Consider the following 25,483-nt stretch of genomic DNA (forward strand, 5'->3'; position numbering starts at 1 on the left):
TGTTACGAACCACCTGTAGCCCAGGAGGAGTATGGGAAGGCGGGGTGTTTGCGTATCCGGCGGATAAACCTTCACACAAAGATGTGCCGTAGCTGTGGTTGAGACCTGCTCTCGGCAACGTGAAAGCTTGCCCTTGGTTTACTCACGGCACAATACTGTCTACCTGCAGGATCCCACACATGTGACTCATGCTGTCCATAAGGATGGTTATGCGAGTGGCTGAGACCAGGGCCCACAGATTTTCCTCCACTTGAAAAGTCGTGCCGATCCTGCCGCAGTGAATCAGCTCCACCTAATCTCTTCGTGTAACTGATGCTGCAGCATAGTAACCACCCACTCATTCACTATGTCTCCTGGCTCCCAGGTCAGCTGAGAGCCCAGTATGGACTTAAACCGTGTGCTGGAAATCCTGATGAGCTCATTCCGCCTCCATTTTATTGCCCCATCTGTTTGCTTCCCTTGTTCTTCTCACATGCATTTTTATCTTGGTCTTCTGGGAAATGTGCTAATTTCCACCACGGTGTCAGAGGATCCCATCTTATACTTTTCTTACATTTCCTCTTCTCTTTCTCGGTGCCACTTGGGAAGTCAGGAATGGGGGTGTGAGCTCAATAACAGAATCCAAGGACAGCTTTCTGTGAACATGACTCAGGAACTGTCCTCCCTACTGAATTTCAGTTGGGAGGGGAACTAAGAGTGTGTGTGATGTTTTGGGATGTTTTTGTTTTGTTTAATTTTTTTTCGATCGGACTCAGTGCAGATACAACAGAATTTGGAGGCTCCAGTGAATTGTAACAAATACTCTTTTATGCCTCAAATGCTAAGACCTTTTCAAGAGTGAATTTTTCACTAGACTGAACTGCATGGTAAAGTAGAACATGCTTGAGCTTTGGAGTCTTGTTTCAGCTCTTGTTTCGATCCTAGTTTTATAACTTGCCATTTGACCTTGAGAGGATAGCTTAACCTCCCTGAGCCTCATTTTTCTTATCTCTAACACCAAAGCTAAATTTACTGCAAAGTCTTATTGTCAGGCTTGAGTAAGATAATGTACATGAACGTGTTGGGCATATAACAGGTGCACAAAAGATGCTAACTGTCCTTTTTTTTCTCCTTTTCTCCACCGAATTTGGAGCTGAGTTATATGTTCTTTCAAAAACAAACTTAAATTTTTACCCCTTTATTTTCTACAATATCCATTTGGAATTAAAACAAGAATTCTTGAGAAAGAACAGGCCAACCTCTCTGGAGGAAAGAAAGGCAAGGTATGAGAACTCCAGGAAAATTTACTGGTGTCTCAACAAGAGAAAGTTATCCTATCCTCGTCTCTGTGTGTGTGTGTGTGTGTGTGTGTGTGTGTGTGTGTTAAAGCATTGTTTTTTAACTTTAATCGCAAGATTCAATCGAACTACTTCACACCTACACTAACTTCGAATATATTACGAAACTATGTGCTTGAACCCAACTAAAAGTTTTATAGTACTTAACATTTCAGTGATTCTGAGTTTGTATTGCTATAGGATCCTGATAGATTAAAAGCCCCCAGATAAAGCAAATGTTCTTTCTTCAGTGCATCTGGGTTCTTCTTGAATAACATATTTCTGGTTTGATTTTGTGATATGAGACATTGAGTTTCAGAAAATGCCCTTGTACAAGAATATGATCATACGTGGCTGGAAAGCCATGATTTGGGGATTGATTGTTAATACTACCCAATAGACTTCAACAAACAAAAAAAGGCTTTTGGGGGCACCCCCTGATTTTAGGCAATAGGACAAGTTGCTGGATAAACTAGAGACACTATCTTAGCTTAGTTTTTAAAAGTAAAGGACTGGGGATGGGAGGAGGCTGGAGGAAGGTTTCCTTGAAGCAGATACTTGAAGAATACGGTCTGAATTATTTTGTATTAGGAAACACTTAGAGCCTCACTTTTACACAAGTTACAAGTATTGAAATTGGCATATACCCGATAAAAATCAGTAGCTCAGGATCTCCGTAGAGTTTAGGTCCATAGTTAGCTTACTTGAATCTTTGGAAATGATAGTCAGGAGAGATTTTATAGAATTTTGAAGACTGAGAAACAGCTCAAGAGAGGTGAAGAGGTCATACAGCAGCTTAACAGCAAGGCCAAGCTGGAACTCAGGGTCTCTGGTTCCCGGTCAAGGGCTCTTTTCTCTGTCCCACTCCCTAACTTACTCATTAACCCTTTAAAATGCTTGGCTTCTTCAAAAACGGCTTTCTTAAAAATCAGTAATTTGCCACACCAGATCCAAAGACCACTTTTTGTAATTCTCCTAGAACTCATTACAGCATTCAACATTGTTAGCTAAGTCTCTTTTATTATTATTATTAAAACTTTTCCACAACAAGCAAGCAAACAAAACTTTTCCATTGTTAGTTTCTATAATAGCGTATTCTTCTGGCTTTCTTCCTTGCTTTCAGAGCATTTTTTTTTTTTTTTCTGTTTGTTCCCTGGGTCTTTTTTCATAGCCTACCCCTTCAGTAAATGTGTCCAAAGTTGAGTTGTCTTATCTGTCTCCTTTCTCTCACAGTGCTCTCTACCTTAACAAGGTTTATGCTTTTAGCAATGATCTCTACATTAGTGACTCTGCCCCTGATCTACACAGAGCTCGGGAACATCATAAACCAATTGCATGCTGGACATGTCAATGATATACCACCTCCACTTCTAACTCAACATGTTCTCAACGAAATTCATTGTTCTTTTCTTCATTTCTCTTTCCTTCCTCCTGTATTCCCTACGGCGATGTGTTAATGCTTTCCAAGTCCTCCAAATTGAACACTTTGGAGTTATCAGTGTCTCCTCTCCCGCCCTCCAGGTTCATTCAAATTCTCATCAGTTTCTGAGTTCCAGTTGTACTTTTACAATCTGTCAACTCTCTGTTCACTGCCACAACCTCATTACTTCTGTTCTAAACTATACAACTGCTTCCTAACTGGATTCTCTAACTCCACTGTCTCCATTTCAGCATACATGCTGTTCCCAGGTCAGTTTCCTGAAATACAGCCCTGAAAGCATATAATTTCTCAGAAACCTCCCGTGTGTCCCGATGCAAATTTGTAAACTCTTTGGTCTCCATTATGTGCCCCCCAGTTTCCTATTTAACCCCATTTTATAAAATATTCCTTGATCACTTCCCTTTAATCAAAGGAAACTATTTGATGCTTTTCACCCATGATCCATACTTTCCTTCCTTCAGATTTGGAGCCCGCGTTGTTTCCTATGTCTGGAATGACCTTTCTGCCAATTCTAGAGCCACATAAGCCATTCATCCGTCACAGCTCTCCACACACCTTACCTTCTTCCCAAAGTTTACCCTGATTTTGCTCAGTCCAAAGTGACACTGTAAAGGACAGTAGTTTATCTTTGCATTCTCTATTTTCCTTACTACTTTCAGCTTGTAATATAACTATCTTCTCCACTGGACTACAAGCTCCGTAAGGGCAACATCTAGGTCTGATGTACATTCTCCTTTCAATAAATATCTCGTTGGATGTGCACAATAGTGGTAGTACTTTGAGAGAGAAACAGAAGATTTTGTTCAATGTATGATTTGTTCGGTGCTTTGGCAGGAGGAAAGTCACTATGTTAGATTGGCAAGGGACTTTTTCATGGAAAAGTTGGGAATTAGCCCTTTAAAAAGATAGTGGAAGGTATGCTTGATAGGAATGTTGGGTATCCGAAGGAGCAGGCAAGAGAAGAAAAAGTTGAAGCCCTTGGAGGAAAACAAGATATGCAGTTAGCAATGTCTGACTTTTAGTCCTCTGTTCCAAATCTGTTCTTTGTTTCCAAGGATACCTTAGGATAAATTTATCTCATTTCCAGTAGATGTCACTCGCCTAGTCTGCATAAGGAAAGACAGGGTCATTATTTTGGCCAGGTGACCATAGTAAGCTACTTGCAAGAATGAACAAAGTGTAAGTAGTAACAATGTTCAGTTTTAATTGAGCAAAGGAAAGTGGGAATTTGTGTCTGAAATGTCTACACATTCCAGACTTTCTGAAATTCTCCCAGATGGATACCCAGATGGAAGTGTTACAGAAATGGTGGAGGAAGGGTTAGCATTTTTTCCTGCTTGTTCTATAACACCACTTGGCAGGGGTTAAGGTGAAATTTAAAAGAATGAACCTCTCTCCCAGCACTATCAGAGGTTCCGAGCCCTCAGAGCAGTTGGTAATAGAGGGTTAGAACCAAAACAAGTTCTCCATAATAGGAGATGTTTATTCTCAACATATTAGGTTTGGAGTTTCCTTGAGCTCTGAGCTGAAATACTTATTGGCTCTTTCATCTCAGCTGAATTACTTATTCCCCATGGAATCTTGATGTTCATACCTGGAACAGCCTCTCTCTGGCTGAATGAAAGGTGCAAAGAGAGTGCATGTTTTAGATTGCTAATCAGAGAGGAATTGCACTGCTCCCAGCCTCCATCAGGGAATATGTTCATCTATGTTCCAGATGTCCCATTGCCTTCTCCACTCAGCCCTGGACCACATGAAGCGAATTAAACCCTTCATGTACGTGGCTGCTTTTGTTGAAGAGGTGGCAGCTTCCAACCAGACTCTTTCTGCTTCTGCTTTGTGATTCAGTCTAGCTAATGAACAGCCCATCTGAGTGGAAGGGGGGAAAGGACATTTCTCTTAAATGCAAGCAACCTAAATAAATACGTTCTCCTATTAAGATTTTCCTTCTTCTTCAGCAAGAGCCAGTTAAATGATCCTTGTCCCACTGCCCAACCCATGTGCATCCCAGTTGAAATTCATTACAAAATATTTAAAAACTCTTAAAATGAAGGAAAAAATCTTTGGTGGAAAGAGACACTGTGTTATGATTGGTTTTTTAAGTCTAGCTTTCTGAAAACTACATAAGGTAGTAAAAGGGTTATGAGAACAAAGGCATAATGCTGTATTGCAGCCTTGAGTCTTTGGGTTTGACAGATAAGGTCAATTTAATGCCAAAAGGAAAAGAAAAAAAAAAAAGAACCTCTCGTGGCATATGAAAGCAAAAAGAATCAGAGTCAATGTGTAGCACTTTAGGTCAAAGCTTAGGCTCCAGTCTCTTTATTGTGTTTCATATTTTTCTTTGCTATTTTGGCACTAAAAAGAATCCTCTCACTTTCCAAACGCTGTAACAAAATAAATATGCATTGAGTATGCTACTTGAAACTGCAACTAATGTTTTGATGTTTAGTGTTTATTTTTAAACAAATAAGCAGTATCATGAGTCCTGGTTTGAAAAGCACCTAAGCCACATAGTATAAAGAATGTATGTGTTTGCTAGGTGTCATGATGGGTGGGTAGTAAGGTAGGGACATTGCCATTTCCTTTGCAGTTGAAATCAATGTAAATCCTCCAATTGCTACATAAATGTAATTCACAGTGCTTTGAGTCTTGCTGAAGATCATGCTCACAGAGTAAACTGGCCAGGGAGTATTATCTCAACTGTATAATGATAAGAGATAAATACTTTGTTTTTATCAACTTCTGTGTCTCTGGCTTAGAATAGTGCCTGGCACGTTGTAAAAGCTCAATATTCGTTGTGAAAGGTGTGTTGTGGTAGAGGGGCTGTATGCTTCCCAAAACATCATTCCCATGAATAGGCGGTATACTGATTTAGAGTAAAAGATGCATTCCTAACTTCTTGATCTAGAAGGTTTATTGATAGCTTAATTTGCTTCTGAAAACTGCAGGAAAGACTACTACTGTGTTGCAATTGTAATTATACATTGGAGATGTGTAAGTCCAGGAAAAGCAATAGAGACAGAAGCCCTCCTAATTTTGACTGCCTCTTGGGGAATTAGAGAATGGAATAACAGCCTCACTCTGGAGAATAAAAACCTTAAAAGGGCATCCTTTGAGGAGAAGGAGCAGAAGACAGAGAACAGGCCTGAAAAGGCTTTTCCACTAGGATACATAAGCCTCAACTATTCTCTCTACATCATTGCAATTAACACTCCTTATGGAACCTCAGTCACCATCCAGGCCACACAGACACACATGTAACGGACATTGTGAATGGAACTTTGGAAATACAAAGCAAAAGAATGAGAACATTTACCTCCAGCACTGCTTATATCCTGGTTGCCATAATTCTCAAGCTATAAGCACGACACCTGGGGAATCTTTGAGTTGGCCTGGATTGAACAGGAGTTATTTCTGTGATGCCTCCTACTCGTGTGGGCCACTGTTGACAACCGGGAGGTACAAAGGGCTTGTTAGTTTTCCCAGGCCCAAATTAAAAGTGACCCCACTGAAGTTTTGTTGACTCATCAATCATCCTTATAAGCACATGCCTTTGGAAGTCTATTTTGGCAAATCTAAAACAGAAATGCTTTGTTGGGAGCTAACACATTGACCTGTTTCATGATTAGTATCTGAGCTGATGGATTGGAATAGAATGATACTGAAACTCAGTTTCACAACATGCCTGACAGTTGGGAGAAATGAAAGCAACTGGGAAAGTAAGTGGCAGAATGAGGGGGAGGTCCTGCCCGGCGAAATTGCACATCTTTTCCAGAACCTATGGAAGGCCTAGGAATATGGGTTAAGAATTTCTGGCTGTGAAATAAGAACTTAGAGTCATGTCAAGTAGTTTAATGATCTAAAAGCTCAGCTTGAGCTCTCTTACATAATGACAGTTTTTGTTCCAGACAGAACATCCAATCCTTGAACACAACTAATATTAAATAAAGAATTCACTGTAGAGATGGACCGTGTTCTTAAGGTCACTGTCCCATCCATTGGATGAAGATAAATTATGTCATCAAATTCTCAGTCACTGGGAACATCCTTATCTTTAGGGATCTAGGCCAATAATAAATCAATTCCCTGGACAGGCAAGTGTGGCTTCAGTATTCTGCTTATTTCTTTCAGTTCCTGATTTGCCTAGTAATTTCACACAACCTTGTCAGACTCTTTGGTGTTTTTAAGGAATTTTTAAAAATTCAGCTTTTAGTTGTTTTCAAAGAGAGGATCGGTCCAAATAACCAAGTTCCCTAACTGTTGAGCTCAGATTGCTCAAACTCGTTACGCTAAGAAGGGAGAAGATGAATGGATACTAGACACATGTGAAGATATGAGAATGAATACAGTCCTTTCTTTCCCCTTTCCTCTCAACAAGATTCACCCAGGATCAAAAACTATGTAAGTTGATGAGAACTTCAAGTGTCACCTAGAACAACTCCCAGATCTCACAGTTGAGAATATTGAGATCCAAAAAGATAAAGGGGCGAATGTCAAGTTGCATAGTTAACTTTGGTGCAGTTCAAACAAGGAACTTCTGACTTCTCACCCAGCACATTACCCATCTCGCCTTGATTATCTCTTTCTCCATCTCATTTGCTATGATAAATCAAAGACCAGTTGTATTACCTTCTCTGTGTCCCATCCATCTATGGGCTACAGTTATTTATTTTTTAGGTAATCTAAAATAAGCCAATGAGGTCATTGGAGTTTGAAGGAGAAGATAGAGAAAGAGAACAGAAAAAATGCTTGCAGAAATAACGTTCTAAAATTTTCCAAAATTGATGAAAACTGTAAACTCATAGATTTAGGAAGCTCAGTGAACCCCAAGCACAATAAACATAAATGAAACTACACTAAGGCACATCATAATTAAATTTCTTAAAACCACTGATAAAGAGAAAAATCTTACAAGCAGTCAGAACATCTTTAAATTACTGAGAGAAAATCTGTGAATGTAGAATTTCACAACCCAGTGAAAATATCTTTCAAAAACAAAAGCAAAATATGACATTTCAGACATACAGGAAAGAGAAAGAAAGAAAGAAAGAGAAAGAAAGAAAGAAAGAAAGAAAGAAAGAAAGAAAGAAAGAAAAGAAAAGAAAAGAAAGAAAAATTGTCACCAGAACATCCATGGTGTGAGAAATATTAAAGGTAATTTTCAGGCATAAGAAAAACTATACCAAGTGGTAGTAATATGGGTCTGTGAAGGATTAATAAACACCAGAAATAATAACTATGGAGACTCTATGATTATCTACACTGAAAATCCTATGGAATCTGCAAAAAAAAGCTACTAGAACTAATAAGTGAGTTTAAGAAGATTTCAGGATTCAAGATCAACAGACACAAATCTGTGGCATTTTTATATACTAGCAGCAATTAGAAATTGAAATTTAAAAATATAGCAACGAAACTATGAAATGCTTAGAAATATATATATTGTGGCACCTGGGTGGCTCAGTTGGTTAAGTTTGGCTCAGGTCATAATCTCAACGTTTGTGAGTTTGAGCCCTGCATCAGGCTCCATGCTGACAGTGTGGAGCCTGCTTCGGATTTTCTCTCTCTCCCTCTCTCTCTGCCTTTCCCCCACTTGCTCTCTTTCTCTCTCAAAAATAAACTTAAAAAAAGAAATAAATGTCAAAAGATGTGCAAGACTAGTACATTAAAAATACAAAATACTGCTGAGAAAAATTAAAATGTAAATAAATGGAGAGATACGCTGCGTTTGTGGATTAGAAGACTCACCATTGTCACTTCTTCCAAAATTGACCTATAGATTCGGTGCAATCCTAATAAAAACTCTACCATGCTATTTTATAGAAATTGATAGTCTACTTCTAAATTTCATATGGAAATTCAAAGGACTTAGAATGGCCAAAACACTTTTGAAAAAAAAAGAACAAATTTGGAGGATTTACATTATGTGATTTTAAGTCTTGTTTTAAAGCTGCAATTATGAGGATAATGTGGTTTTGGAGGAATAATAAGCAAATAGATCAATGGAACAGATTAGAGAGTCCAGAAATAGACCCCACATATATAGTCAATTGATTTTTGACAAAGGTGTAAAAGTACAGTGGAGAAAGGAACATCTTTTAGAATTAAAAAAAAAATTTTTTTTAATGTTTATTTAGTTATGAGAGAGAGACACAGTGTGAGCAGGGGAGAGGCAGAGAGAGAGGGAAACACAGAATCTAAAGCAGACTCTAGGCTCTTAGCTGTCAGCACAGAGCCCGATGCGGAGCTTGAGCTCACGAACCAGGAGATAATGACCTGAGCCGAAGTCGGACGCTTACCGACTGAGCCACCCAGGTGCCCCAAGGAACATTTTGTAAAAAATATTTTGTATCTATGCCAAAAACAAATGAAGTTTGACTTATATCTCACGTGATATTAAAAAGTAATCCAAAATGGATCATAGATCTAAATATAAAGCCTAAAGCTATAAAACTTCTAGAAGAAACAAAGGAGACGGGACGCCTGGGTGGCTCAGTCGGGGAGGCATCCGACTTCGGCTCGGGTCATGACCTCACGGTTCGTGGGTTTGAGTCCTATGTTGGGCTTTGTGCTGACAGCTCAGAGCCTGGAGCCTGCTTTGGATTCTGTGTCTCCCTCTCTCTCTGCCCCTCCCCTGCTCGCGCTCTGTCTCTCGAAAAATGAATAAACATTAAAAAATTAAAAAAAGAAACATAGGGGAGAATCTTTGTGACCTTGGAATAGGCAAAGATTTCTCAGCCAACAGAACAATCCATTTCTAAGAGTAATACATTGGATTTCACAAAAATTAGGAACTTGTGCTCTTTGAAAGACACTGTTAAATTTTTTTAAATGCCATAGAATTGGAGAAAATATTTTCAAATTACAGGGCTGACCAAGTCCTTGTATCCAGAATTCATAAAAAGTCTTAAAACTTAATCATAAGAAAAGAGACAACCTAATAAATAAGTGGCAAAGGATTTGAACAGATGCTTCACCAAAGATGATATACAGATGGGTAATGAGCACATGAAAAGATACACAACATCATTAGTCATTGAATAAATGCAAATTTAAACCACAGGATGCCTCTACACACCCACTAACATGTCTAAAATAAAAAGTCTGACCACACCAAGTGTTGGCCAGGGTGATCTCTCATATACTACTGTAGGAGTAGAAAATGGTACAACTACTATGGGAAAGTTTGACAGTTTCTTAAAAAGTTAAACATACGCCTAACTTATGAACCATCCCCTCTACTTCAAGGTGTTTACCAAAGAGAAAGGAAGCTGTGTTCATACAAAGACTTGTACATGAATGTTTATTGCAGCTTTATTCATAATAGTCAGAAAGTGGAAATAATCCAAATGTTCATCAGTAAGTGGATGAATAAATAAATTGTGGTAAATACTCAGCAACAAGATAGAACGAGCCACCAATATGTGTAACAATATGGATGAATCTGAAAATAATTATGCTGACTGAAAGGGGCCAGAGAAAGAAGAGTAATACTCATGACTCCATTTGTATAAAATTCTACAAAATGCAAAATTAAAACAGATCAGCAGGGGGAATAGGAGAGTGGAGAGGGACTGAGAAGGATTACAGATGGCCAAAAAGAAACTTGGGAAGGTGGATGTATTCATTATCTTGATTGTGGTAATGGTTTCATGGGTGTATACATATATAAAAACTTATAAATTGTACAGTTCAAATATGTGTTTATTTCATGTAAATTATACCTCAATAAATCTTAATAGGAAAAAAATATGCCAATGATCGAGTATACACGTGATGCAACACAAAAGTACACATGAGACCACGTACATGAGGACATACTTTTGTACATATGGGAATACGTACATCTAAATAATGCAGGCATGGGATGTAAATATACATGTAGGTTAACAGATATGCCTAAGAAGCCATAAATGTACATTTGAGATAACATAGCACATGTTATGTTGTTTGTAATGGCGTAGATTGGAAATGTAATGTGATTTTAATAGAGGAAAACCCAAGAATAAATTTTCACCCAATGAGCATTAATTTCCTTCCTCCCTCCTGAACTTAAGAGTCCTAGCTCATTACATGAGTGACCTGTTTCCTGCTGTGAAGTACCTTCTCTTGTTACTCACTTTGACCTCAGTAAGGAAAACACGTTGACCTCAAGCCTTCCGTGGCTCTCAGACACAGAAGCTGGCAATCTAGTGCCTGGCTCACACAGCACACCATTTGTTCTGGGACATTGCAGGTTAAGCCGAGAGGATTTCTCTCTGAAACAAAATACTTTCAGTAAAGCTGCAAAGAAGAAGCTTAGAGAAGCACATTGGATAAAGATACAGAATTTTTTTTTAAAGAAAATTATTCTTTGTTTTCTGCAAGAGGCCAAGGCCAGGACTTGAGTTAGTACAAATCCACAAGGAAGAATAGATGAGCAATTCTCAATTCATTTGGACCTTGACTGATTTTTTTTTTAAGGTTAAGTAAAACTGATCTTTAGAGAATGTTTCTGTCATAATATAGAATAAACCAGTTACATACACTTGTAAAAGTAATAGAAGTCTTTTACAATATTCACTTTCTCTCTCTCTCTCTTCCTCTCTCATTCTCTCTCTCTCTCTCTCTCTCACACACACACACACACACACACACACACACTCTCTCTCTCTCTCTTTCTCCACCCTCCCCCCCCCCCCCCCCCAGTTTAGTAAATCTGTGAGAGAATACCTCTGGGCGACATTTCCTCATCTGTAAAATGAAGAGTCGCATTATCTCTGAGGCCCATGAGAGAGCATTCAGCTTGCAAATGCTATGAGATATAGTGCACAGTTGATCACTGTGGTTCTTGCAAAGCCAAATCTAGGTAGTATTTTAAGACAGACTAAAAACTTCCCCAGTATTGTGCTATCTGATGTCAGAAAGTTGAAGAATTTAAAAATCTAGCAAAGCGATCTGTTTTTAAAATCCGAGTGACCTCAGAGAGCTGATCTTTCTGATTTTAAAAAGAGATTAAATCAGTTAAGGGCTCAGTCAGTTAAGTGTCCAACTTTGGCTCAGGTCATGATCTCACACTTCATGAGTTCAAGCCTCATGGCGGGCTCTGTGCTGACAGCTCAGAGCCTGGAGCCTGCTTCGGATTCTGTGACTCCCTCTCTCTCTGCCCTGCCCCTCCCCTGCTCATGCTTTGTCTCTGTCTCTCAAAAAATAAATGTTAAAAAAAAATTTTTTTTAAGGGATTAAAATAACATCTGCATAAATGAGTGTCAACCCTTGCTGCACATTAGAATTGCCTGGGATTTAATTAGTCCATGGGTGGGGCAGTGAGGTGTTTTGTTGTTTCTGTGGCTGCTCACATTCTTCTGTACTCCAGGACAAGTCTAATCTCCAGCTAGGGATGAGAACACTTTTTTTTTTTTTTTAACGTTCATTCATCTTTGAGAGACAGAGAGAGACAGAGCACGAGCAGGGAAGGGACAGAGAGAGGGAGACACAGAATCCAAAGCAGGCTCCAGGCTCTGAGCTGTCAGCACAGAGCCCGACGTGGGGCCTGAACTCACGAACTGCGAGATCATGACCTGAGCTGAAGTCAGACGCTCAACCGACTGAGCCACCCAGGCACCCCAAGAACACTTCTTTTATTCTATACCAAATATACGGATAGAAGCAGGTACTTTGGGTACTTGAATATTTGGATCTTTCTGACTTTGTTTGGGCCCACCCTAAATCTGAGACAACATCTGGGACTTAGGGCTATTTCTTCCCTGAAACCCCAGACCCTCCCACCCCTGGATGGGTCACACAGGCCACTGTGTAAATTTAAAAAGGTCAGTTCAGGGTGGCCTGGGTGGCTCAGTCATTTGAGCGCCCACTTTCGGCTCAGGTCACAATCTCTTGGTTGGTGAGTTTGAGCCCCACATCAGGCTATCTGCTGTCAGCACAGAGCCTGCTTCAGACCCTCTGTCTCCTTTTCTCTCTGCCCCTCCCCTGCTTGCACTCTCTTTCTCTGTCTCTCAAAAGTAAATAAACATGTTTAAAAAATAAATAAATAGGGGTGCCCGGATGGCTTGGTTTGTTGGGCGCCCAGCTCCTGGTTTCGGGCCAAGTCATGACCTCACAATTCATGAGTTTGAGCCCCACATGGGGCTTTGCGTTGATGGTGGGGAACCTGCTTGGGATTCGCACTCTCCCCTCTCTCTCTCTGCCCCTACCCCAGTTGCTCTCTCTCAGAATACATAAATAAACTTAAATGAGTTAAATAAATAAGGTCAGTTCGTGCAAAGCAAATAGATTTTCAACATTAAAAAATTTTTTACAAGTAATACTTGTTCTTTGTAGTAATTCAAATAATTCAGGAGTAAATAAATTTAAAAAGTAATAGTGTCCCTCCCTCTCCCCCCATCCCCACCTCCCTAAGACAATTACCATGAGGTAACATTAGGAGTTGAGAGTATATCCATCCATACCATGTATTAAAATACACGTACAGGCACATACAAATATAGAAATCATATATCGTGGTTTTGTGCTTTTTATTTCTTTCTTTGTTAATATAGAATCTAGTTTTGGGGTTGTTTTTTTTCACCCTGCAATGTGCTTTATTCACTTAATCTATATCATGAGACTTCAGTTAAGCCTGGTGGATTAAATACCCTCCTGCAACCTCACTTAAAATGGCAGCCAAGGGACTAAAAAGGACATGCGCTGCAAGGAGAAACAGCACCGCAAAGGAGGAGAGAACAATAAAATCCAGGGACTGGAAAGCAAATGGAGGAGCTAAAACTGTCTTAGGAAACCAGAGGAGTGAAAACTGGAGATGGAAGAAAGACCCCAAATTACTGCTTTCCACTACAAAATCTCGGGCTGTGGAGAGAGGGGCCCAGGGACTTCTGGAGATGCTGGAGACCGGAGGAAGGCCTGCTCGAGAGCTCCTGGATCCTCAGGTCCCCTCCCACGCTCTGAGCACCCACGCAGTCCCTGCTCCCCGACAGAAGCCCAGAGGAGTAGTCCCCAAGCGTGAGCAGGCATCAGAATTCCCTGGAGGTTGCTGGGCCCCCACTCCCAGAGGTTTTTTTGTTTTGTTTTTGGTTTCTTTTTGAGAGAGAGAGAGAGAGCGAGAACACGAGTGGGAGAGGGGCAGAGAGAGAAGGACAGGGAATCAGAGGCAGGCTCTAGGGTCTGGGCTGTCAGCACAGAGCCTGACGCAGGGCTTGAACCCTTGAACCGTGAGATCATGACCTGAGCTGAAGTCAGACGCTCAACTGACTGAGCCACCCAGATGCCCACCCCCCCAACCAGAGTTTCTGATGCAGCAAGTCAGGATGGGGCCTGGGAATTGGCACTGCTAACAAATTTCTAGGTGTTGCTGATGCTGGACACTAAGCATTGAGAACCACTGGACCAGAGACTTCCTCTCTGATTCCAGACCTGCGCTCACAGGGCAAAGTCAAGGGTGCAACCACTCTGCAGAACACCAGGTTGTGTGAGTACCTACATGCTGACTGGGAGACCCTCAGCCCCTTCTTCCAGGCGGGTCTCAGGATGTCAGCAGTCAGATGCCAAGGTAAGAGATGGAAAGTTTCTTTTCTGAGGGATCTGATTACTCTGGGGGAAAAATATATCCTATATTGGTAGTTGAGGACCCCCCTCCCCCCGCCTCGGGCCCCCACAGGGATTCCTTCCCCTGTACAACAGAATCATCTGGGGAGTTTTAAAAAATACGAATGACGAGGCGGGGGGTGCCTAGGTGGCTCAGTCAGTTAAGTGAGGTTGTGATCTCACATCTCAAGAGTTCCAGCCCTGTGTTGGGCTTTGTGCTGACACCTCAGAGCCTGGAGCCTGCTTCAGATTCTGTATCTCCCTTTCTCTCTGCCTCTCCCCTGCTCATGCTCTGTCTCTGTCTCTCTCTCAAAAATAAATAAACATTAAAAAAAATTTTTTTAATATGAATGACAAGATTCCAGCCAATTAAATCAGATACTCCAGGGGTGGGCTTTGGCATTTGTATTGGTTTTAAAGGCCCCTAAGTGATGAAAACATAGGAGCAGGGGTGATCACCACGCAATAAACTTATAACTACACACACAGAAATACTTTTGAGTGCTTCACTCTTAAGTATGAATCGGCAGTCACCAAATGTTTGAGGAAGGTCTACTATGAAACTCAGAGACCAAAACAACAGAAGAAGAAGAAAAAAAAAAACAAACTCAGAAGAAATAAGTAATGCAAAAAGCAGAAGAAAACTCCAACAAAAGCTATACGTGATATCTTCAGAGATAAAAGAAGACATTACATTCATGAAAAAAAGAACAGAATGTTACAAAAAGAATGTTCAGAGGGGGGAAAAAGGGCCTCTTGCAAACTAAAAATATTCTGCTGGAAATATAACTTTCAATAAGAGGTGTGGAGCTTTAGTGGGGGAAATATCCCTTACACAGAACAGAAAAAGGGAGATGGAAATAGGAAGGGTAAGAAAACTAAAACATTAATCTGAGGGACCCAATACCTGAATAAAAGACATTCCAGAAAGAGGGAACAAAGAAAATTGAGGAGGATTATTAAAGTAATAACTCAAAAGAATGGCCCCCAAAGTAGATGGGTGATTACTTAGAGCTGGTGGGAGCAAATAGGGGATGATGACGAGTGGGTACAAGGTTTGTCTTGGAGGTGATGGAAATGTCCCAAAATTAGATTACGGTGATAGCTGCACAACTCTGTAAATATACTAAAAACTAATGGGGCGCCTGGGTGGCTCAGTCGGTTAAGCGGCCGACTTCGGCTCAGGTCGCGATCTCACGGTCCGTGAGTTCGAGCCCCGCGTCGGGCATCTGTGCTGATGGCTCAGAGCCTGGAGCCTGCTTCCGATTCTGTGTCTCCCTCTCTCTCTGACCCTCCCCCATTCATGCTCTGTCTCTCTCTGTCTCAAAAATAAATAAACGTTAAAAAAAAATTAAAAAAACAAACAAAACTATTGAATTGACTCCTTTCTTTAAGTGGGCAAATTTTATGGAATGTAGATTATATGTCAGTAAATCTGTTTTTCTAAATGTCCCCCAGAAATCCCAGTGCTCAGATTGAGGGGACAACCAAGAGCCCACTGCAAAGATAGACCCACACTAAGGCACATAATCGTGTACTTTCAAAATACCGGAGACGAAGAGAAATCCCTAAAAGCAAAGCTCCCGAGGAAACAATTCACAAAGAAAGGATCAGGAATTAGAATGGCATCCTATTTCTCAGTAGCGACACTTAACTCTACAAGGCAGTACAGCATCGCCTTCAGATTTCTGAGAAAAACATCATCACCAGCTTGGAACTCGACCTAGCGTAAGGATAAAGAATGGTTGAAATCCATTGGCTAATGCCCAAATGAATGAGGACACGCAAACTTTATTCTGAAAGTCCATAATGCTATACATCTCATTTTGTTAAGGCAAAAGCGTGACTCATGGTCCCGTTGAAGCTGACGTGCAGACGCTGCTGGTCTGCTAGCTGGAGAGACCAGCCAGTGGCCCACCTCCACTTCTCAGGGAGGGTCTGTTGTTTTCCATCTCCGTGAATCCAGGGCCTCTCGTAATGTGAAAAATAGCTGGGGTTAAATTGTGAACACGATCCTGAAAAAAGAAAGCCCACAGCCAGCGGTGGCATAGAGTTTAAGAATCCGGCTTTAGATTAAATAGCCTGGGTTCAAATCCTGTTGGCATCACTACCTTCTTGTGACTTGGGGCCAGTTACCTCATTAACCACTGAGATTTCATTTCCTCTCCTGTAAAATGGGACTGATGCTATCTGCTCATGGGATTGTTGTGAGGCTTTGGGGAAATGGTGTCTGTCAAGTAGAGGACATTGTGCCTGGTACAGAGCGATACTCGTTAATTAGTAGTAGTAGTAATAGTAAGACTAGTATTGGTAGTGATAGCAATAAAAAGAGCAGGTCTAATAACATGATGTAATTGAACAGTTTGGATTTGATAGCACATAAGTGCCAAAGGCTTGTACATGCTCAGAGTTCGGTTTGGCCCTTATTATACCGATATTCTTTCAAACCAAAACAAACTGTATGTGTTTTTTCGCCCATACTGAGATAGATTTTTCATTCTACTCGTGTTCTTCTGGGAAAAGGCCTAATAGCTTGTATCTCTATCTGTAACTATTTCTCAAACACAGCTTCAAGGTTTGAAAGCCTTCCCTTCCCTTTTTCTCATTGTTAACATCATACTTCCGGCATCTGGAAAAGATTCAAGCACACAGTTTATACAAGGTGTGATTTGTCGATAGCAGGCATATATATTAAGAGAGGAGCAGAGAGGGAGCATGAGTTAGGAGATGACCGTATACAGTCATAGCAATTCATGGCTTTGGGGTTTGTCCTTTACTGCATCGCAACACTGGAAACCTCTCAGGGCAAAATACCAGGTTAATGTTGTGGAAGCAGTTCAGATACAAACGTCAGTCGTCAAGAGGTAACAAAAACACCCCAAAAAAGAGCGAGCGCATCTAAGCATGTGGTTTTCTGTTTGCTTAGCATCTGGCACCCTGGTGTAAGAAGAGAGGATTCCAGGTCAGCCAGAGCAGAGGCACATTCTGAGATGGCTGTGGCAGGGTGTAGCTGTTGTCCTTGGATGGGGATCAGTGAGGGTCTGAGAGGCTGGGAATGGCCACAGACAGGAGCGGTGATATCCCTCCCTTTGGATAGATTTCTGTACCTTTGCTCCACAGAGGGGGCGAAATGCTTTCCCCTGGGGTCTGTGCATGGGCTTGTCCACCATCCATTCATGGCCTCTCAGGAAACATACCGGGCACACTCCCAGCATCAAGAGATTATTCTACACTTGATCTTAGCCAAAAGGCCGAGAAGCGATAAGAGATTATTCTTAAAAGACACATACAACAGAAACTGCTTAAAGGAACACACACACACACACACACACACACACACACACACACACACACACACACACACTGACCTTCTAACTCACAGGCAGCACTTTAAAACATATGCAGAGAGGGACACCTGGGTGGCTCAGTCTGGTAAGCGTCTGACTTTGGCTCAGGTCATAATTTCACGGCTTGTGGGTTTCAGCCCCTTACTGGGCTCTGTGCTGACAGCTCAGAGCCTGGAGCCTGCTTCGGATTCTGTGTCTCCCTCTGTCTCTACCCCTCCCCCACTCACGCTCCCCACCCCCCAAAAATAAATGAACGTTAAAAAATTTTTTTGAACACATGCAGAGATTTCTTAGGTGCTTTGTCATCTGATATCCATAACAACCCTGTGTGGGGTATTACATTTTCTTTCTTACCAATGAAGAAGCCAGAGAGGTAAGTGGCCAGCCAAGATTGCATTATTACATATATTCAGTTATTTAATCCTTGTAACAATCCAGCTTTACAGAGAAGGAAACTGGGGCACAAAACGATAAATGGCTGTCTAGAGAGGCTGTGTTACATTCAGGAGAGGTTCTGTGCTCTAAAGGACTGTACTTTGAGTTTCTTTTTTTTTTTCTACTAAAAGCCAAGGTGCTTTGCCAAATTATTTATGTCTTTTTCATAACTGAAGGACTTGTTAACAACCACCAGTGAGATGCCTACTGTGGATGCAACCCTGACTGTGTGGGGCATCATGAGGAACAGATCCAGTGAGAGAAGGGCGATCCTTTGGGTCCATGCCTCCCACTTTGTTGGAGAAGTGAGGCAGCGATGTCTCTATCCAGCCCTTCTCCAAGTGAGGGATATGCCCATTTTTGCCTCCGTTACTTCTTGGAAGTGGAGTCTGTATATCTGCTTCCTGCCACAGAAAGTATTTTTACATTCCTTATGTTGATGTCATGTACCAGGATGCCTCTGATTCCAGTGTTTCAGCCTCCACACATTAGTCTGTGTTCATATCCTGTATTATTTTGGAGACTTCAGCCTGTGCCATTTGGCCTAAACCTTCTAAGCCAGGGTCCTAACCTGTCCGGTGCCTCTGTCTTTCTGCAGGAATCACTTTGACTCCCTGACTGCTTAGTTGGCTTTCTTTGAGATTCCCTCCAGATCTCTGGCCTTCCCGCTCCCCGCCCCGGGTTCCCGCATCCAGAATGGCACCAAGCTCTTCTGTAAAGGTCAGTGTTGAATCCCGTTTTCACTGGGTGAGTTCACCTTCCTCACCTGCTTGATATATACCACCGGCTTTTGTGCTCAGAGAGAATCTGCGCTAAGAACTACTTCCGTTCTCTTTCTGAGCCTGTTTGACCAAAAGTGGTAATAATTACCTTCAGTGGTTGATTTCCGTCTTTTCTTTCTGTTGAATGGTCAGACTATGCCTCTTTCTGCTCCCCTCTCCAGCCACCGTATATTCATTCGTTTAGGAGACTGTGCACCAGGCACCCTGCAAGGAGCTAGAAATATGACAGTGAATAAGATAGCCACGGTCATTGTTGTTTCAGGGAGACCGAATAGCAAACAATTAAAACATAGGACGAACAGCATGGTTGCAGGAGAAGTACAGGAAGTATGAGAAACACAGAGGAGAAACACCTTCCTTACACTGGGGGATCAGGGAAGGCTTCTCAGAGGAGCTGAGTGGTAAGGAGTGAAGGATAAGGAGGAATGAGCAAGTCGGAGGTGCTTGAGGGAATGGTCACGGGAAGGGAGGAGACGAGCGCGGAAAGAGTACCCTCCAGACACCCCTCACTTGCCCCACCCCGGACATGCACGCACACGTGCACAGGCCTGGCACGGCGATGAAATTAAATGGTCTTCCTGTGGTCAGAAGCAAGACATTCAAGAGAGGTGTTGAAAAATGAGACCACAAAGATAAGCAGAGGTCAGACCATGCAAAATTTTATGAGCCATGTTAAGGCAACTGAATGTTAGTCTCAGGGCATCGGGAGACCACGATAGGGTTTTAGGCAGGTCAGCCATCGTGTGATTGGATTTGCGTTTTGGAGAGATCCCTGGCTGCAGGTGGAGGGGCCCAGGGACGAAGGAGGTGACGAGGCAACGTCATCTGCACGAACAAAAGAAGGGTGTGCCACGTGTGTACCTCCAACGTATGCACCTCTCGGCCCCCCCTGGGCCAGGCCACTTGTCCCTCAGCTGCTTGGGCAGGCGACCATCCCTGTTCTCAGCTGAGTCCCTCCCTGGGAACTGTCCATGGCCCACTGCTCACCAGGGCAGCCACATCCAATGATTGGACAATGGGACAGTTTCAGGGTTCGGGCCTTGTTGTCTCCAGGCAGGGCGGTCCGGCTCCAGAGCTCCTGTGGAACATGCTGAGGCCTCTGTTTCAACCATATTGCGGCTCAGCTCCTTCCTCCTGCGTCCCTCCACACAGAGTGGTAAAACTGGAAGACTTCCATGAAGGAGAGTGGGGCTGGGATTGGGGGAGGAGTCCCGGCAAAGCCAATGTCTCCAGCCCTTGAGAGGTTAAGGGCCTAAACTAATATTATAATGAAATGAATGTTCCCAATGAGGTGAGATGCTTTTTAATGAGTTCTGCTGACACCTTGGCGAAAGACTATGAAAAGCAGAGTTGGGGGGGGGGGTGCGCCTGGGTGGCTCAGTCAGTTGAGTGTCCAACTCTTGATCTCGGCTCGGGTCTTGATCCCGGGGCCATGAGTTTGAGCCCCACGCAGGGCATGAAGCCTCCAGTCCCCCAGAAAGCATTGCATTCTCAACCCCAGCAAGTCTGCCGGGCCCACTCAGGACCTGCGTTGGGAAGGAGGCACCCTGAGGATGGAGATGGGGTCATTCTGGGAGATGCAGTTGAGAACCTTGAAGCCCCAGATCTCTTGAAACCTCGAGACCCTGCCGTGGTGCCCTCCCTCCCCCAGCTAGAAGAGGACTGGAAGACCATGCAGGTGTTGTTGCCTCTCGAGGCAATGAATGTGTACCCCTCTCGGGATGTGCCCCTGCCTCCCCTCCCTACACCAGACCAAAACCAGGGGTCGAGTCTTACCACAGTCCAGCTGGGGAAGAGCAAGGCCTGCTGATAACTGAAGGTGACTGTCCTCAGGAGAAGGTACATAGGGACTGGATTCCGGGGCCCTGGACCACCCAGGGAGAGGGGCCCAAGATTGCACACTAGATGTTGATGTGGAAGTGCTTCTATATCCATGCACTGCATTTGACCCCTGGGGAAGGCGACAACGTGCCGCGAGGGCTGATCTCAGAAGCTTGGAGAAAGCAGTGTTGCACATCAAGTGAGGCAGAAATGTCTGCAGGGCTGTGGTGGGTGAGGAGGAAAGGCTCCGAAGGGGACACTCCTCAGTTCGCTTCCCGCACGCAGAAACTCTGCTGAGGCCAACATCTTCAAGTGGTTGGGAAGGTGTGCTCATTTGAATAGCTCCTGATGAATTGGCCTCCACTCTCCCCTTTTTTTGTTTTTTTGGAAAGTTTTTAATTTACAAGAAACTCTATCTCAGTTCGCTTGAGGAAAATGCCTTTTGTGGCTCATGATCATTCTGAATACGAAGTATTTACTTAGGAAATTTTCTTTCCTGAGAGAACTTAGTAAGCAGATTGTTCCATTTTTCTTTTTCAGAGAAAGCTCTCTGCCATATCTTTCTTGAGAACAAATTTGCTTAATTCTTATCTTCCTGGCTGGTGAAAAGGTTTACCCTGGATAGCATCGCTGCTTGGTTTTCATTATTCTATTTTCCTGGCTGGGCCGTGTAATTTCTCTCCTTGTAATTTTCCTTGGTGTGCTGTGTGAATCACATACTAAACTTCTGTTGAGTCATTTCCTATTAGTTAGGCTTTTGGGTAACATTTAATTTTACCAATGGCATTTTTTTTTAAATTTTTTAATGTTAACTCCACCATAGTTAACGTACAGTGTTATATTAGTTTCAGGTGTACAATATAGCAATTTAACAATTCTGTATATTCCTCAGTGCTCATCGTGATAAGTATCCTCTTATACACTTAATCCCCGTCATGTATTTCACTCACCCACCTCCCCTCTGGTAACCACCAGTTTGTCCGCCAGAGTTAAGAGTCTATTTCTTGGTTGGTCTCTCTCTCTCTCTTTTCCTTTGCTCATTTATTTTGTTTGTTAAATTCCACATATGAGCAAAACCATATGGTATTTGTCTTTCTCTGATTTATTTCACCCAGGATTGTACTCTCTAGATCCATCCATGTTGTTGCAAATGGCAAGGTTTCATTCCTTTTTATGGCTGAATAATATTCCATTGCATGCGTGCGTGCGTGCGTGCGTGTGTGTGTGTGTGTGTGTGGAGAGAGAGACACCACATCTTCATTGACTCATCTGCCAACGGTGTTGTAGGCTACGTCAAACAGTAATAACACCTATACAACAACCCCACAATGTTAACAGACGCTTAAAGAGCAATTACTCTGCATCAGGCGCTCTTCTCAGGGCCTTCCATGAGCAGCTCATTACTTCCTCACAGCAGCCTTTTCTGTAGAACCACCATCCCCCAGACAAGGAAGCTCAATGGTTAAGGAACCTCTCGTGATAAAAGGTGGGCAAATTGGGAAGCTCGTCTCCAGGTTCTAGATATAGAAACTGAGCCACAGAGGCCATGAGGTCTGTCTGGGAACCCTGTCCACAATGGGCGGCTCAGCCTTCCCCAGGCAGTCCTGGTCAGGTGGGGCTTGGTGTCCATACATCCAAAGGTTTGGGACTTAGAAGTCTAGCAATTTCCATTGCTGAGCCCCCAACACATAATGAGGCAGGCTTTATGAGGTCACCAGCCATAGGTGGAAATTTAGGTAACTTGGGTTCTAGCCCTGCCCAGGAACAAGTAACTTTTCCCCCCTGGGACTCGGTCGGTCTCTGCATCCATAAAAAGAGGGCATAGACCAGATCAGGAATTGCACATTAGTGGCCTGTGGGACCCTTGAAGCCCACAGATGTGTTTTATTTAGGCTGCATGTTCCGTTTCATTTCGATTTGGTTTTTCATTGTATTAAATTTGCATTCCTTTAAGATGGCCAGTTGAGACACTGGCCCCACAACTCCTTATTGTCTTAAGCCTGATTTACATGTTTACACACTCACCTGGCACATATCTCAGCAGGCTGTTGAGATTGCAGATCTGGGATGAAATTATCTCTGAGGCACATGCCAATTGTGTTTATTTCCCCCCAAGAACTCCCTAAGGAGATTCGAGAGCCTAGGAGGGCAGAGTAAGCGAGGCAACCAGAGTGGTTTGCTGGCCCTGCGTGTTCTTAGTGTCCTGGGATCATAGACACTTGGCTGGCCTTGCCCACTACTTTAGCCCACCCCACAGAGCCAAGGAGGGTGCAGCACTGATGGGTTTTTGCAGGGAAGGAGGAAGCGGGTGCCATGTTCCGCTCGCATTCACAGACTGGGAGGGATGGTCGGCACACCCATGAGGGGAGGGAAACATCAGCAGCCAGCAGAAACAAGGACCTGTACTTTTTGGCAGGGTCTACCATTGCAGTTACCCACACTGGGGCAAGTGGGACTTGCCTGTGGCTGCAAACCTATTCCCCTGGGAGCAGATCAACCTTGACTGCGCTAAGCGTCTACCTTGACAGATCCAGCTCACTGCTCTCTTTCGTTGTCTGTGGTTGTCATAGTTACAAGGCTTCACTGCCCCTGATTCCCCCTCTTTGTGATGAAGGGGCTCAAACTTACTTCTTACTGGGACCAAGAAGCCAGCTGCCAGGTGCATACATGGAGTTCACCCTGGGATTGCGCGGCCAGTGCCAGTTTGGCTCCCAAATGTCCCAGACAGTAAGGAGGGCCCAGTTCCTTCGACATGTGTGAATGACCTTGACTTTCTTCCTTGTGGTCCCCCTTCACTTACTTATTCCATGCCCAGCTCTGTGACTGACACAATCAGGGCTGGTATTATCCCTCAAACAATATGACATTTCAAAACACCCAGGCATCAGGTGGACCGAGATAATGTCAGGGAAGCTCAATAGGGTTCCTCTCAGGCCCTAATGAGAAACACAAAGGAGCAAATTATGGAGACTTTCTATGGAGCCTTCTGGTGAGTGCAGGAAGGGGGTGGGGAAAAAAATCCATTCAGTAATAAGAGCCTTTTTGAGAGGAACTAGTGTTATCCGTCGGCTCTTGAATCCAGATTGAGTTTTGTAGGTGAGAGAACTCTCTTCTCTCTTGGTAGATTTCTTCGTGTGAGCTTAGGGAAAACATTGCAAGCCGAAGAGAGAATTAGATCAGCAAATGACAGTGTGTCTGTGTACCCCTGGCAGAGAAGTCCGTAAATGAGTTTCTTTCCTTTGTTTTGGCTCTCAGCGAGAATACTCTGTTTAAATTAATGTTTTTAACAGGATTATTTAAGCTGTAGCATTTTACAAGGGATTCTTAAGGTCAGAACTTTTTATAATTGTTCATTTTCACAGAACTCCTCTGAGGTAAAGTAGGATTAAAATTGTGTAATAGGGGAAGCTGAGTGCTTAAAGATGCAATGCATAAGCTGATTTGTAAAAAGACACTATATGTTGTCACATTATTGTGACGTAAAATACTTAGGAAGCCAAGGCTACTTGAGAAATTATTTTTTTCTTGCAAACCTTATAGCATTGAGCATTATGCCTCATACATATATAGTAGGCACTCAGTGGATGTTAAGTCGAATTGAGTTTATCAAATATTTATTAAGTCTTCTACATTTAATTATATAGTTTTGCTAGAGTAGGAATCCTACTCTAATAGCTTTATTCCAATTCAGGTTTTGCAAGGTAGACTTAATTTGCTTAATTTATCCCAAATAGATAAAAAATTATGAAATACTTTATCGTTAACATAATCATCGTGAAGTAGACCTAGGCTGAACATTTTCCCTATGCAGTGCAGCTCATATGTAGTTTAAAGTTAAGCTGGCAGAATCCTTAAAAAGATTTTTAAAATAGTCTTCCCCTTGATTATCAAACAGCATTAGTCTTATCCTTTGGAGTCCCAGTCATCTTAGAGCTCAAAATAAGTTTGTGAGCACTGCAAAGCAAAAGGAAAAGAAAAGAAAAGAAAAAAGAAAAGGAAAGAAAAGGAAAGGAAAGAATAGAAAAGAGAAAAGAAAAGGAAAGGAAAAGAGAAAAGGAAAGGAAAGAGAAAGGAAAGGAAAGGAAAAGAAAAGAAAAGGGAAGGAAAGGAAAGGGAAAGAAAAGAAAGAGACTCACCATCTAGCCAGCTGTGTGGAGAAGGAAACCCATTCCCACCTGTCTGCATTTGATTGAACCTCCGTGAACTGCCAGTGCCACACTCCCTGGAAGAAACAGATTAAAGACCCACAGGAGACGTCTGACAGATATTCTTAGACAGGTGCTTTTCACACCTCTACCGTTTATCCAAGGCTCACTTCACAAAGACTTGGAGGGAGCCCTACCCTTCCTAAAGCACATGAAGTAAACCCAGAGCTAAAGATAAGATGTTCAAGGTTCAAACTCAGAACGGTGTGAATGACAGACAGAAGGGAAAGAGCAGGCCTCCTTTTACTAAAATCCCATATATTTGACATTTCCAAGATTCGGTGGAAGTCATCATGGGTCACTCACTCATTTGTTCATTTATGCACTCAGCCCGTTTGGATGGAGTGACCACTGTGTGCAAGGCGCCATGCTAGGAGCATATGGGTGATCTCTGGCAGGACTGTTGAGATGACTCTCCACCCTACAAGTTTACGAGCGGCCCTGTAGATGTGATTTTACTGTGTGGATCCATCTCATTGTTAACACCCAGGTATTTGGGAGTAAGAGTCCTTGATCCAGTTTTCCCAGTCAACCCGCATACTTTAGGTAATGGTGA

General features: G+C 42.7%; 1 long non-coding RNA gene across 1 annotated transcript in view; it reads left to right on the forward strand.

Annotated features, from left to right (window-relative positions):
• LOC109251217 (uncharacterized) overlaps positions 1 to 25,483 on the forward strand; it is a 31,818-nt gene that overhangs the window by 1,609 nt on the left and 4,726 nt on the right. The window contains exon 2 of the long non-coding RNA XR_002073412.2: positions 18,718 to 18,839. This is a non-coding gene — a long non-coding RNA (uncharacterized LOC109251217). The remainder of the gene's footprint in view (positions 1 to 18,717; positions 18,840 to 25,483) is intronic.

Source organism: Panthera pardus, unplaced genomic scaffold (assembly GCF_024362965.1).
Source record: "Panthera pardus isolate Hobbes unplaced genomic scaffold, ASM2436296v1 HiC_scaffold_4, whole genome shotgun sequence".
In the NCBI taxonomy this organism is placed as follows: Eukaryota; Metazoa; Chordata; class Mammalia; order Carnivora; family Felidae; genus Panthera; species Panthera pardus.